We start from the raw sequence: 15,191 nt of genomic DNA, 5'->3' as shown, positions 1-15,191 counted from the left end.
ATACAAGACAATACAAAAACTCTTCCTATACTCTTTTCCTTCTTTCTCCTCCACTCCTCCGGTCAAGCTTTGTCACTCCTGCTCCTGACTCTGGCTCCCCAAGTAGTGGCAGCTGGCTCCTTTTATAAGGCACCCGGAAGTGCTCTAGCTGCTTGATTACTCAATTCCAGCAGCACCTCCAGATGTGGCAGAAGAACTGCCCATAAGGGATCAGCAGCTCCTGCTGTACCACCCCCTGGCGGTGCCCGTGGATCCCAACAGAGCTGTACCAAACTCCAACTCCCATGAAGCCCTGCGGGAGTCCGAGGCACCACTGCAACCCAGGGGGGTTGCCATCTAGTATCTAGTTACCTCCCCCGGTCCTCGTCCCGGCCAGGCAAGAGCCCCAGCTGCATGCTACAGTGGTTAAATTTAGACAGAAAATCTCCAGGCATGCCTGAAAACATCAATTTTGTAGTCATCTAGATGTTCAGTGCACAAACATGATTCTACCTTAGGCATTTCCAGCACATCTTTCAGGAGGATTTTGCATAAGGACCATACTTCCCATCCATACAAAATGAGGGTAGTGCAGGAACTCACTGAGAGAGCTGTAGAGAGTTCTGCGTGAACATTCTGCAAACCCGCAGTGGTAGTGCTGCTGCTTTGCAGTAAGGAGACTGTGGAAGATTGTGGGTTCACTTCCCGGTTCCTCCCTGTGTGGATAGCGCTTTGAGTACTGAGAAAAGCGCTTTATAAATGTAATGAATTATTATTATTATTTTTATTAAACCATTCATCGAGATGTCATCGTCATGTGCAGCGACGAGGCACATTTCCATTTGAATGGTTGTGTAAATAAGCAAAATTTTTGCTATTGGGCTGAAACCAACTCTCGTGAACTTCACCAGAGATTCCTGCACAGTGAGCATGTTAGTTTGGTAAGCCGTTGCAGAATTTGGCATTGTAGGCCCCTACTTTTTTGAGGAGGGGGGAGCAATGGTCTCCGTCACTTCAGAATGTTACATTGAAATGCTAGAGAACTTTGTGTGACCCCAACTGGAAGAAATGGATGTGGTGGATGCCTGGTTTCAACAAAATGGAGCAACAGCTCATATAGCACGGAGATCCATGCAAGTTTTGTTTCCAGGGAAGCTGATCTTCCTGTGTGGCAATGTCGGGAGGCCTTCACATTCGCCTATCTCAAGTCGAAGATATACACATACTGACCTCAAAACTTTGAAGCCCTCAAAGACGCTATTCACCACAAAATGGACGAAGAGTGTATCACTAATGATGGCCACCACCTTGAATACATCATTTTTAAAACATAATGAAAAAAATCTATTTTGTATACCCTTTCTTGTGTTGTAATGAAATTTTTTTATTTTGTAGCAAGTTTGTAGAATAAACATTTGAAATGTGGTACTTCTTTTTGGCTCATGTAAGAGTTGAATTTGAATCCTGGTGCAATGTACACCTAGCATGTGTCTGAGTCTCATATCCTTCTAAGCTTATGCTTAAAAGCTGATGCTGTTATTTTATTATTCACTATGATAAATGTATTTCTTGTTATCTACTCTCTCTCTCTATATATATATATATATAAAATCCTAAGCCTAAAAGTGCAACGATTTTTATGCAACAATTTTATGAGACTTTTTATGTCACTTTTTTATCACACTTTAAATCGGGCTTATTTTAAAACCTACATGTATATGTTTGGTATCATTCTTTTCAGAATTTATCAAACTCTAATGTGATGTTGTTAGATTTTCAAATCCTTATTCCGTTTTTAATTTATAAACTAAAAAATATCAAGAACTCACATCCTGTGAGACGAGACTTTGTGCCAAGAGATTTAACCACGCCCGGGCCGGAAATAAAAGACAAAGAGTAGGAGAGCTGCTGTTCAGGCTTTTAAATGTTCGAAGTGCCGTGTGAGATGAAGATCTCTCGGCACTGCAGCAGCAAACCAGCAGCTGATCGAGCAAAGAGGAGGTGTATTTGTTTCCCATTGTATCACCGTATAAGAGGGGGTTTTGGAGAAGCGACTGTGTCTCCTTGGGGCATGTTCAGCAATGCGAGCAGCAGAGACACAAAGTGGCTGGCACATAGTGCAGGCTGTTGGTGAGTGAAGCGAGCAGGGGGTGAACCCCCTAGTTTTATATAACCCCTTAAGAGAAAATGTTATATTAATAGCATAACCATTATTCTATTGTACTATTTCCTGTTTTGAACCCAGCTGAATCATAAAAAAATTTGATCTGCTTCCTTTTTCTTTTAAAAAAAACACGATACATCTGGAAGGAACTCACACGTCTCCTAAAATAAGAATAAAAGTGATACATTTAAAATGTCACATACATCCTATGCTAACAGGACTAGCAATCAAATTGTGGTCATTTAAGGTATCAACTTTGTCATGTCCCGTTAGCAACTAGGTATAACCAATCATGTTAAAAGTTTTCTGATTATGTAATGAATTCCTTTTTTGAGTAGTGACCTAATCAATGGATTGTATAAATATAGCGTAGAGGATGCTTTTTTCTTTGCAAAAACACTAACATGAAAAGTTTTTGCCTCTTGCAAGACTTAGATAAAGAATAATGATTGATGCTTTCTCCTGCCTGTGTTTTGTTGCTTAAATCGGTGCTTTCCAGTGGGGGGTGTCTGTTTCAAATTTTTTTCTTCTACACTCACCCTGTATAATTCATTGTTATGCGGAGGCAAAGCCTATTTAGTAACTTTAGGTTTAACACAAAACCACATGCAAGCAGGGCATGCTGATAAACATGCTCACACTAGGCCAGTTTACATTCACTATCCAATTAAACTCACACATCTTTGGGATACTGCAAAGAGAAATTTAGTACTCAATAAGTTAGCCACATCCAGACCCAGTCACACAAGTTACTTTTGTCTAATATGCTGTATTGTCGTTACTTTTAACAACATGGCATACTGACAGCTTACATCATCTATGAGTGTCCTCAAGACATCGAATGGTTTGACTGCTAAAAGGTAATCTTTTAAAAAGGTAACTTTGGAGATCTTGGTAATTCATGTGAACATGAATAAGAGGGATTTGATGTTTGCTTCTTTCAGAATATAGTATTACCTGGAAAGGCAACAACATTAAGTGGATCTCCTTAATAAAGGTAAAAACAATGTGTGTACTACCTTAAAGATGATGAACTTAGAAAAGGAATTGACACAAAAGCCTTCAAGGTGCCAAGTGTGTATTTGAATGTTTTATTCCTAATGTAAATTGCAGCAATTAAAGTAAATTAAGCCTTGCAAGTTGAAGCAAACAATTTGCACAGGTGGCCCAACTTCTGTTGATTACTTAAAAACCCTCTATCTGTCTTAAAGCAGAGTTGGAACAGACTGTGTTACTATACCCTCTGAAGCACTACTTGGGCAATATTATACTGGCAGGGCTGTAGAGGGCTATTATACTAGAGGGCTCTTGCTGTTTGCTTCTTTCAGAATATAGTATTACCTGCAAATGCAACAACATTAAGATCTAATTTGTCTCTTTCATTAAATTTGTGTTGTATGATAAGAATATTCCTTTCCAAGTAAAAAATATTCTGAAGCACAACATACATCAGTAGCAACTCCACTTTGGGTCAGTTCTTGCCTTGCCTCCAATGATGCCGAGATAATCTAAAGGTTCAATGACCCTGAATTGGATTAAGTGGGCTTGAGTGCTTCATGTCATGTTATGTTAAGTAATATACTTATATACTTTAGAACTTCACACTAATTCTCTAGCTCTAGTTTCAGTGTCTGATGAAACAGATAATCATGATAAGTGCCAAATACTTCATCTTTTTATGACATGCAATCACCCTGCAGTGCTGTATGATACATTAATTTTCTTGTTCATCATTTAATTTGTAAATAAGGTTGAGGAGAAAATTTAATTATATTTAGATCACAGGCAATTCAGGAATGATTGCAGTAGCTGGAAGTAATGTAATTTAATTTCCTTGTCTGCCACATTGTTACTTTAATGGTTTAAGTTTTGTAGCCTGTGAAGCAATCTTGTGAAACTACTAAACTGATCATCACTGACTCCTCTGTTTAAAAAAAACACATTTTTCCACTAGTTTAGTCACTTCTTATACTGTATGTTGTGTACCGGCGTTCCACTAACAACCTAATAGTAAGGTCAGCAATAAGTAATACATTTAAGAAAATGAGACGTATGGCTAGGGCTGTTGCGCAGCTGGGATGCCTCCACACTGGAAAAACTGGGGGAGGGAGCGCATCCAAAGCATTACCTCCCCCGGATCACTAGGTGGCAGCCCCCCTGCGTTGCAGTGGTGACTCGGACTCCTGCAGGGCTCCATGGGAGTTGGAGTTGGATACAGCCCTATTGGGATCCATGGGCACCAACATGGGGTGTTGCAGCTGCTGCTGGGCCCTCATTTGCAACTCTTCTCCCACAATCAAAAGTGCTGCTGAAAGTGGGTCAATGAGCACCTGGAGCCCTTCCGGGTGCCATATAAGAGGAGCCAGCATCCACTACTTCGTGAGTCAGAGTCGGGTGGAAGTGAACAAAGCTTGCCAGGAGGAGTGGAGGCAGACAGAGAAGAGGAGTGTGTTTTGTGCTGTACTTGTGAATGTGTTGTTCACGTGGCAAACAGGGTTAGGCATTTCCCACAGGGAGAAGAAGAAAAAAATAAAAACGTGTGCCCTGAACTTGTGTCCCATGTCTGTCTGTGTTGGGCTTGGGTGGTGGTGTGCCACCTTTTGGTCCACAAAAGTACCATATATACTCAAGTAAAAGTTATGTCTTGAAACCCGAAAAATCAATCATAAAACCAGACCCCAATTTATAAGTCCGTTCAGAAATGCAGCACTTACATTTTTTTTTTTTTACATCTTCTTGCCTCCTCCAATCTCGCACCAGTTTCTCAGACAGTAAATTTTGTTCCAGCAGTGCAGTTACCAATTTCTTTCGCTACTTCAACGACTTTTAATTTAAAACCAGCTTCATATTTTCTTCTGATTGAATGCTCCATCGTAGATAAGGGATGCTCTTTTGATAAAGGTATATGAGGGTGTGAGATACAAAAAACACAAATCAGTGCAAACGTTGCTTCGGAATAGTTAGGGTATTACCGTGTGGTCTCGTGGGCACAATACATAGAAAAAAAAGGCAGTGTGCTCTTACTCTCTCAGGTGGGCTTTAGCATATCATAATCTCTTGGACCAATAGTGTGAGTTTTGAGTAATCGACTTATATAACCAACATTATAAAATACCAGAAAATATACGGTAAAATCAAGTCCAGACTTATCTGCTGGAGAACTTATCTGCGAGTATATACGGTTAAGTGCCAAATGGACTCTGTGATGCACTGGCACAACATCCATTGTTGGTCCCTGCTTTGAACTCAGTGCTACCAGGATGAGTTTCAGCCCTGCACCCCGAAATGTAATTAAGCAGGTTAGTTTGTTTTACTAAATATACTCAGTGGATATCTCATAGGAGACCCTTTTGACTCCAAACCAACCTGAATTCTTCATGACAGAGATTCAACAGAGTTAATGAAAAAATTTCTAATGGATTTTCGATACATTCAGACTCAAAAGCATCATGTCATTCTAGAAGATTTTTCAGCCTTAAATTTTTGCTGTAAACCTACCATTCCACCTCATCCCAAAGATGTTCTGATTCAACAAGATCTTTGGACTTTGTGGGCCATCACAGTAAACTTTTATGCATGTGGAACAAGCTTGAGGTTGATCCTTTTGGAAATATTGGTTTGAAAAGAGATGCACTTGGTCAGCAACATTTCATTGGTATTCTCTAGCATTCAAATAATGCTCAGCTGGTATTAAAAGACTTAATGTGTGCCAGGAAGACATTTCCCACACAATAACTCTACCACCACCAGCCTCTACCGTACACACAAGGCTGGATGAATCCATGATTTCATATTGTTTACTCTTAATCTTAAATACCATCTGTATTTCACACCAGAAATCGAGATTCATCAGACCAGATTTTTCAAATATTCAGTTGCCCAATGCAGTCTCATCTTCTGGTTCTTAGCTGGTAGGACTGGAACTGAGTGTGGACTCCTGCTGTTGTCATTATCCTGGTTCAAGGTAAGAGACAATATGCAGATTCTGAACACCACTGTTGCTTTTAAGTGTGTGCTTTCTTTTAACTTGAATGAGTCTCCTCCAAATTTCTTATATCAATGTGTCTTTGTCTCACTGGGTGATTTTTCTTTACACTGACATTCTCTGTAAACTCAGCTGTTTCTAAGATTCTGGAACCTCCACATCTGACGGCAACAATAATCCTACAGTGAATGTGACTTAGATCATGTATGTGTCTTGCCAATTTTAATATTTGGCTGGACAACAGCTTCACCTTTTGGTGATATCTACATGCTATATATACTCTATATAGAGCTACAGTTACATTGTTGAGTGTTTAGAGAATCAGGACTTTTGCATTAATGAGTAGATAAACCTTAAAATTTCTCATTGTGTGCAGGTGGCAAGTGATTTTCTGCCACATTCATACTTTGCCATTTGCTCTTCAGCTTGTGGTGATCCTTCCCACCAGTGATCATTTTTCCCACATACCTCCAGACAAGAGGCACATTGGCCAGCTGCAACTTTTCTTTTCAACCATTTTCTTAATCAGAAGTTGGTTCCTTCCTGAAGATGAACACATTATTCAATGAGGTGTAGTTGTTTTCCTTCTTGTAAATGAACCCACAGTTAATATATGATAATTGTGTGCATTCACTGTTACAAGAATGCTCCAATTAATTTCAGGGCAGCTTTTATAAAGCAGACATTTTGAAAAGATAATCTGAATGAATCAGTGAAATGCTAATGTGTTACATAGATTGCATTGCTTGTGATGGTTGGTCAGAGCTTTATAGACAATCAAAACAGATCTGTAAACAAAGAGCCTTGAACACAAGTCAAGGCTTTAGTAAAAGCAAAGCATGCAATGTGGGAAATTAGAGCCACACAGAACCTACGGAAAGAAATGATCTAAAGTGCAATAATTCTTAATAAAAGCCAATACTGACCTATAAGTCATATCCCAGTTGTAGGGTTATGCACTTTTACAAGTGCTTGAGACTAATAATCTGCCTCATGTACTGTATCTGCCTAAAATACTTTAATGTTCCCTAGAGAAGTAATCTGTCTTGGGCCTGCATCCCTCATAGTATTGTTTCAGACACCAGATAGCACCTTCTCGCTGACCCTTCAGTTGATTTTGTGGTGTCTTTCTGTATTCTAATTTCTTGTTGGATTCTAATGGCTTCCATGTCACATTACCAGGGATATGAGTTGTAGAATTGCAGTAACTGGCCTGTGCTTTCCCAAAAAAAACAATAAAGAGCTGTATTTTATTTGAAGTGTTCACAGCTGGATTGCCTCAGTATCTCATCCAATCAATTCTTCTAAGATCACAAATTATTGTCTAGAATGAGAAGGCTATTTGCCTCCTTTACCTTCTGCTTAAACAAGCCCTTCTTCATTCTTCATCCTGAATTCAAGTTTTTGTTTTCCCTGTCTACTCACATGCTTATTATTTAAAGAGATAGTCCTACATCAATCTGCAGTCAAACCTGTGGAAACCTCTGTAGAAGTGGAAAGCCAGAACCTATCCCAGAAGCACTGGGTATAAAGCATGAACAAGTCCTGAAAAGGGAGTCAGTCCAATACAGGAAAACAAATATCCATCCATCCATCCATCCATAATTAAATTGACATTATTCAAATTCTGGGTCATGAACGTGCACACCCATACTCATTCTCATCAGCCTAATTTAGATGCATGCTAAGAAGTGCACCTTTGGGATATGGCTGGAAAACAGGAGCCTTGGGAGATACAACAATGCAGACACTGGTACTCCACACCTTTTATATAGCTGATGGTATAAAGTTGTTCTTTTGTAGTCATCTTTGTTCAAAACTACACAGACTGCATTATTTTCAGGAAACAATGCCATTTGGGTTTTTGAGAGCCGTAACTTCAAGATGAAACCAAGACTGACAGTCTAGAAGAACATTTGTGCTACTGACCCTAAAACTCTTGAGTGATTGTATCAGTGCTGCCTCCAGGAGATTCTCTATCACCTGAGACGATTGCCATGTCAGTTCCGGCACCTTTACAAAGGGAAAGATAACTACCATTGAAGCTGTTATTCTGCAGAACTGTGATGAATCTGGGTTTTGATATCTTGATTGTCAGTTCAATTGAGTTCTGAAATGACTAAACTAGCTTTTGTGGTTGTTTATAATTTTCACTTTTATTCTGGTGATATTATTTTGTTGTTTGACTTTGATATAGCTGATGCCATTTTTGTAGATCCTTGCATGGTTTACTAGTGTTGTGCTGGTGGCAAGTCATGTGTTATTAAGGTCATGTAACATATTGTGTCATCGCAACTCATCTGTTGTGGCGGATGGCCAGGTCCCTTACCCTTCCGGGATACCTCAACAGTGGCAAGACCGGGGGATAAAACTTATTAAGGTAAATACCTTCCCTGGAGTGCTAGGTGGCAGGCCTCCTGGGTTGCAGCGGTGCCTTGGACTCCCACAGGGCTTCTTGGGAACTGAAGTTTGGAGCAGCCATGCAAGGTTCCGTGGGTGCCACCAGAAGGCAGTGGAGGAACTGCTGAGCCCTGTTTGGCAGCACTTCCACCACACCCAAAAGTGCTGCTGGAAGAAGGTCATTGGACACCTGGAGCTCTTCCGGGTGTCCTATAAAAGGAGCTAGCTGCCACTACTCTGGAAGCCAGAGTCAGGTGGAAGAGGATGAAGCTTGCTAGTTGGAGTGGAGGCGGACAGAGACAGAGACAGAGACAGAGACAGAGACAGAGACAGAGACAGAGAGAGAGAGAGAGAGAGAGAGAGAGAGAGAGAGAGAGAGAGAGAGAGAGAGAGAGAAAGAAAGAAAGAAGAAGAAGAAAAGGGTTTTGTGTTGGACAGGTGGGAAACGGGGGAAGGCATTTCCAATGGGGGGAAAAAAAGAGAAAAATAAAAGTGTGTGTGTGTGTTTAAGGTGGCTGAAAGCAACTTCAGGAATCCAAGTAGCGAGCATAGGAGAGGGGGACTGGGAAGGCACTCAACCTGACAACCTGATTACAAGCATGGAAAAGTGCCTCTTACAGCACATGAGCTGTACCATCCACAGGGGGAAGGAGAATGCTCTGAGGCACGTGGAGCTCTGAGTATGTCTTTGTAACCTGAATATTGCTGGTTCAGGCATGGTGCTAACAGAGAATCAGGGCCGGATTTATATGAAAAAAGGCCCTAGGCTATTCCACTTATGAGGCCCTTTCACCTTCCATTTTTAAGTTTGTAAATTACATGAGAGATAATAAAATACATCATTACTGTGATATATATCAATATGTTAAATGAAACATGTTGTGATTGGTACTAACCTGTGTGGAAAATTAACGCGTTGATCTTAACCAATACATTTTTATGTTTGTTTATTAGTCATATGCGTAGAATTTCTCCTTATTTTCGGTTCAGTGTTTTAGTGTTCACTGTTTTTAGAATAGTGTAATTTTAATTTTGCTAACAATTTGAATGTAGGCCCCTCTTGATCTTGAGGCCCTAGGCTGAAGCCTAGTTAGCCTATAGGAAAATCCGGCCCTGCAGAGAATGCCACTGTTTTTGTTAGAATAAGGGTTAAGTTTGATTTTGAGACTGAGTTAGGACTTTTTGCAACATATTTCCTGATGATTTTCTGGTTTTGTGTCCTGACTTTGATGATTGGCTTTATTTGTTTCCTTTAGTGTTTAGACCTCCACCTGTTCAAAGACAAATTTTTTTGCTTGGCTTCTTTTGTACTTGCCATCTCCAAGTAATTTCCTCCAGGACACCAACTTGCAAGATATTCATAACTAGAACCAGCTCCACTGGATGGCCAACTTTATCAGAATGAATTACCTCCCTACTCCAGACTCAAGGTCAGACAACATTGGGCGGTTAGACACCCTCCACATCTACGTGGCTGACGTGTGCTTTGCAAACGCTAGAGGCTGTTGAGAGTTTTTGGTCTGTTCTGTGGTGTGAGATTTAAATAAAAAATACATTTTGCTCTTAAAACTTGGGTTTTGGTTGCCGCTAAGGAACCGTGTGGGAATTTTTAAAGCTTTTTTCCCTTTAGAAGGGTTTTTTTTTGTTGCTTTTTTTTTCGCCCGCACAAGAGCAAAAGTATCTGGGTGTTTGGAGGTGCGCTTGAAAAGTTACTTGTACCTGTTTTTGTTTTTTGTTATCTGTATTGGAATTAGCATCGAGGAGGTAGGGTTGAAAGCAGCAGTAACTGATATCGGATTTGTAAGCAAATAACCGCGTCGTCGTAACAGCGATTCCTTAGTTTAAAGGTAAAGAAAAAAAGGCCGCGGCTGACTTCAAAGCAGTAAAAGGCTCAGCAGTGCGCAGGTAAGCGGCCAGCGTTAAGGCGCCGAGTTTGCACACGCGGCTGTAGGAGCAAACAAGGTAGTAAAGTTTTATTTATTTTGTTTATTTTAGATTGAACAGTCCTTAGCGGTCCAGAGGTAGAACAGTAAGTGGTCGACAGCGTAAGGGTTAATTAATACAAACAGTGCGAGTGGAGATCTTACAAGAAAGAGGAGTGCAACGTTAGGAGAAGAGACAGAGAAAAGTTAAGTTAACCTCATAGAAAGACAAATAGCAGGCAGCTGAGAGGCAGAACAGTACAGGAGCTTAAGGTGAAAAGGTGTAAAATATCTGTAGCAGATCTTAGTTATACCATTTAAGTTAAGGAGCAGCCAAAAGAAGGAGAAATTTAATTAAAAAAATAAATAAATAAATAAACTTAAGGCAGTTTACTAATCCCAAATCAAATTTTAATAATGAGGCCCGTGCAATGCAAGTCCTGTTGGATGTTGGACTTTTTAGATGATGGTTTGGAAGAGCCAGTTGTCTATGAGGGCTACATCTGCAAGAGATGTCAGCTGATCCAGCACCTCGAGTTCAGGGTCGCTGAACTGGAGGAGGAGTTGGCTGACCTGCGTTGTAATAGAGAATTGGCGGACTTGGCCCAGGTGTCCTTTAGAGAGATAGTGTGCACCCCCAAGGTGGCGCGGGAGGAGATTCCAGACCAGACAGGTAGAAACAGGTGGGTCACGGTCACAAGGCGTAAGGCAAAGGGTGCACACTGTCCGGGGGCATCAACCCCAGAGTTAGAAGTGGCAAACCGTTATCATGTCCTTGCGGAGCTGGACGGTGTCTCTGATAATTCTGAGGTGGTAGGCAGGGATGAGGAGCCCCAACGGGCCACCTCAAAACCAGTTCCCAAAAAGAGAGAGGTAGTGATAGTTGGGGACTCAATCATTAGGGGGATTGAAGCGCAGGTGTGCTCCAGAGAGAGAGAGTCTCGCACGGTGTGTTGCCTTCCAGGAGCACAGGTGGGGGACCTCCCTGGAAGGGTGGATAGGCTCTTGGCCAGAGCGGGGGTGGATCCAGTTGTCATTGTCCATGTTGGAACAAATGACATACATAAGGGTAGTCTGTCAGTTCTGCGATCCAAATTCAAAGAGTTAGGTGCTAAGCTGAGGAGCAGAACTGACAAGGTAGTCTTCTCCGAAGTTCTGCCTGTGCCACGTGCCAGTCCAGGTAAGATTGAGGAGATTAGACGGCTTAACACGTGGCTCAAATCTTGGTGCAGGGTAGAAGGGTATAGGTTTATGGGGCATTGGGACTCCTTTTGGAACAGATGGGACCTGTTCCGCCGTGACGGGTTGCATCTGAACTGGAGGGGCACCAATGTATTGGGGAGGCGTATGTGTAGGCTAGTCGAGGATTGTTTAAACTAGGGAATGGGTGGGCAGGGAGTTTAGGACAGGCCAGGTTTAGATCTATACATGGAAGAACAAACAATGGTGTAGAAACAAGAATGCATAGTAATGTAAATTCTAAGCAAACATTTAAATGTAGAAGGAGTAATACATTAAAAATAGCTTGCCTTAATGCTAGAAGTATCAAAAATAAGGTAAGTGAGTTGGAGTTATATGTAGCAGAGCATAATTATGATATTATAGCAATAACGGAAACCTGGCTAAATAACAAAGATGGGGATGAGTGTAACATAGAGGGATACACATTTTTTAGGAAGGATAGACAGAACAGAAAAGTAGGTGGGGTTGCTGTTTATGCCAAGCAGGATTTAAATGTAAGTCTTCTTCAGTTGGATGATGAGCCCCATCTTAGTGAGGACATGTGGCTTCGCCTGGAAAATATTAGGGAAAGGGGTCTTATTTTAGGAGTGTGTTATAGACCACCCAATTCACACAGTAATTTCAACACACATCTTTTTAGTAATATCAAAAAGGCAAGTTTACAGGGAGATATTATAGTCATGGGGGACTTTAATTATCCAAATATTAACTGGGATAACCTTACAGATGGCGGAGTACAAGAGCAGGAGTTTTTAGAAGTAATCAATGACGGTGCTTTAACATGCTGTGTTAAAAAACAAACACGGGGTGAAGCCTGTCTGGATTTAGTATTTTGTAATAATCAGGATAGAATTGAGGGTGTAGAAGTGATTGAACCACTAGGGTCAAGTGACCATAATGTAATACAATTCTCAGTATTTTGTAAGAGTGCAGATGCAAAGACTAAAATTGTTAAGTTGAACTTTGGTAGGGCTAATTTTGAGCAGATGCGACAAAGTCTAAGTAGGATACACTGGGATAAGCTTTTAAGTGTGGAGACAGTTGAGGAGCAGTGAAACAGGTTTAAAAATGTTTTACATGTAATGCAGGACAGCTACATCCCTAAATTTGGAATTCATAGGAAACGAAAAAAAACTCCACGGTGGATTAATAAAGATTTAAAAAAGAAGTTGCAAAGGAAAAACCTGCTTTATAAGGCATATAAGACTAATGACTGCAAAGTGAATCGTAGAGCGTATGAGAACATGAGGGCAACCATTAAGAAGGATATCAGGAAGGCTAAAAGACAGTTGGAGAGGAATATAGCAGATAAGGTGAAAGAAGACCCTAAGAGATTCTTTCAGTATTTTAGTAGTAAAAGAACAGTCAAGGAGGAGGTCAAGTGCATCAGGAATAGTAAAGGGGAATTAAAAGATACAGACAGTGAAATAGCGGATGCATTAAACTTACATTTTTCTGAGGTGTTTACAAGTGATCATGTGGATAACCTCCCAGAGGTAACAGGGACTACTAAGGAGGTACTGAGGGATTTGGAAATTGTAGAGGGAGAAGTGCTGCTCAGATTAAATAGGCTGAAATCGAACAAATCACCAGGACCAGATAATATTTATCCTCATGTTCTTAAGGAGGCTAGTGAGTACATATATAAACCCTTGACGCATATTTTTAGGAAGTCACTGCGCACTGGAGAGATTCCAAAGGACTGGAAAATGGCAAATATGATCCCATTATATAAAAAGGGTGACAGGGCAGATCCAAGCAACTATAGGCCAGTAAGCTTAACATGCATCACAGGAAAATTAATGGAAGGAATTATTAAGGATAAGATCGAGCAACACCTGGCAAGGACAGGAGTTATTCTAAGCAGTCAGCATGGGTTCAGAAAAGGGAGGTCGTGTTTTACTAACATGCTGGAATTCTATGAGGAGGCAACAAAAGGATACGATCAAAGTGGAGCTTATGATATTATTTATCTGGACTTTCAGAAAGCATTTGATAAGGTGCCACATGAGAGGTTGGGCATCAAATTAAAAGAGGTGGAAGTTCAGGGTGATGTTTGTAGATGGGTGCAGAATTGGCTCAGACACAGGAAGCAGAGGGTGATGGTGCGAAGAACCTCATCAGAACTGGCTGATGTTAAGAGTGGTGTTCCACAGGGGTCAGTGCTAGGGCCGCTGCTATTTTTAATATATATAAATGATTTAGATAGTAATATAAGTAACAAGCTGGTTAAGTTTGCAGATGATACCAAGATAGGTGGATTAGCAGATAATTTGGAATCCGTTATATCATTACAGAAGGACCTGGATAGCATACAGGCTTGGCAGATTTGTGGCAGATGAAATTTAATGTCAGTAAATGTAAAGTATTGCACATTGGAAGTAAAAATGTTAGGTTTGAATACACAATGGGCGGTCGGAAAATCGAGAGTACACCTTATGAGGAGGATTTAGGAGTCATAGTGGACTCTAAGCTATCGACTTCCCGAAAGTGTTCAGAAGCCATTAAGAAGGCTAACAGAATGTTAGGATATATAGCACGATATGTGGAGTACAAGTCCAAGGAGGTTATGCTCAACCTTTATAATGCATTGGTGAGGCCTCATCTTGAGTACTGTGTGCAGTTTTGGTCTCCAGGCTACAAAAAGGACATAGCAGCGCTAGAAAAGGTCCAGAGAAGAGCGACTAGGCTGATTCCAGGGCTACAGGGGTTGAATTATGAGGAAAGATTAAAAGAGCTGAGCCTTTACAGTTTAAGCAAAAGAAGATTAAGAGGTGACATGATTGAAGTGTTTAAAATTATGAAGGGGAATTAGTGCAGTGGATCGAGACTGTTATTTTAAAATGAGTTCATCAAGAACACGGGGACACAGTTGGAAACTTGTTAAGGGTAAATTTCGCACAAACATTAGGAAGTTTTTCTTTACACAAAGAACGATAGAAACTTGGAATAAGCTACCAAGTAGTGTGGTAGACAGTAAGACGTTAGGGTCTTTCAAAACTCGACTTGATGTTTTCTTGGAAGAAATAAGTGGATAGTACTGGCGAGCTTTGTTGGGCTGAATGGCCTGTTCTCGTCTAGAGTGTTCTAATGTTTTTTACAATTGAACAGATCCACATCACTATCTATGAGACCCTATCTAAGGAACATTTCTGATGGCCCTCCATCATGCAGCACTTTGGTTTGATATAGACCACCTTTTTGAACAGGTGCCCCTTAAATGAATCAATCAGATCTGGGAAGCCTCTCCCTCACTACTGAACATGGGGATTGGACTCCCCATCCCTCCAAGGTCATATTCAACCTTAAGTGCCAGGCATGTGTTCTCCAATTCCTTCAGCACAGGTTTTACGTAGACATCTAGCTGCCACTATTTTTATTTTTGTCTAACTCAAAATCATGTTTTATTAAACAATTTCCAAAATGTCTCACATTATAGCATTTTATTGCACTTTTTCCTCTATTATAATATCTATTACTGACTGGTTCATGCTTTCTT

Source organism: Erpetoichthys calabaricus, chromosome 3 (assembly GCF_900747795.2).
Source record: "Erpetoichthys calabaricus chromosome 3, fErpCal1.3, whole genome shotgun sequence".
Lineage (NCBI taxonomy): Eukaryota > Metazoa > Chordata > Cladistia > Polypteriformes > Polypteridae > Erpetoichthys > Erpetoichthys calabaricus.
This window is presented reverse-complemented; position numbering follows the sequence as displayed.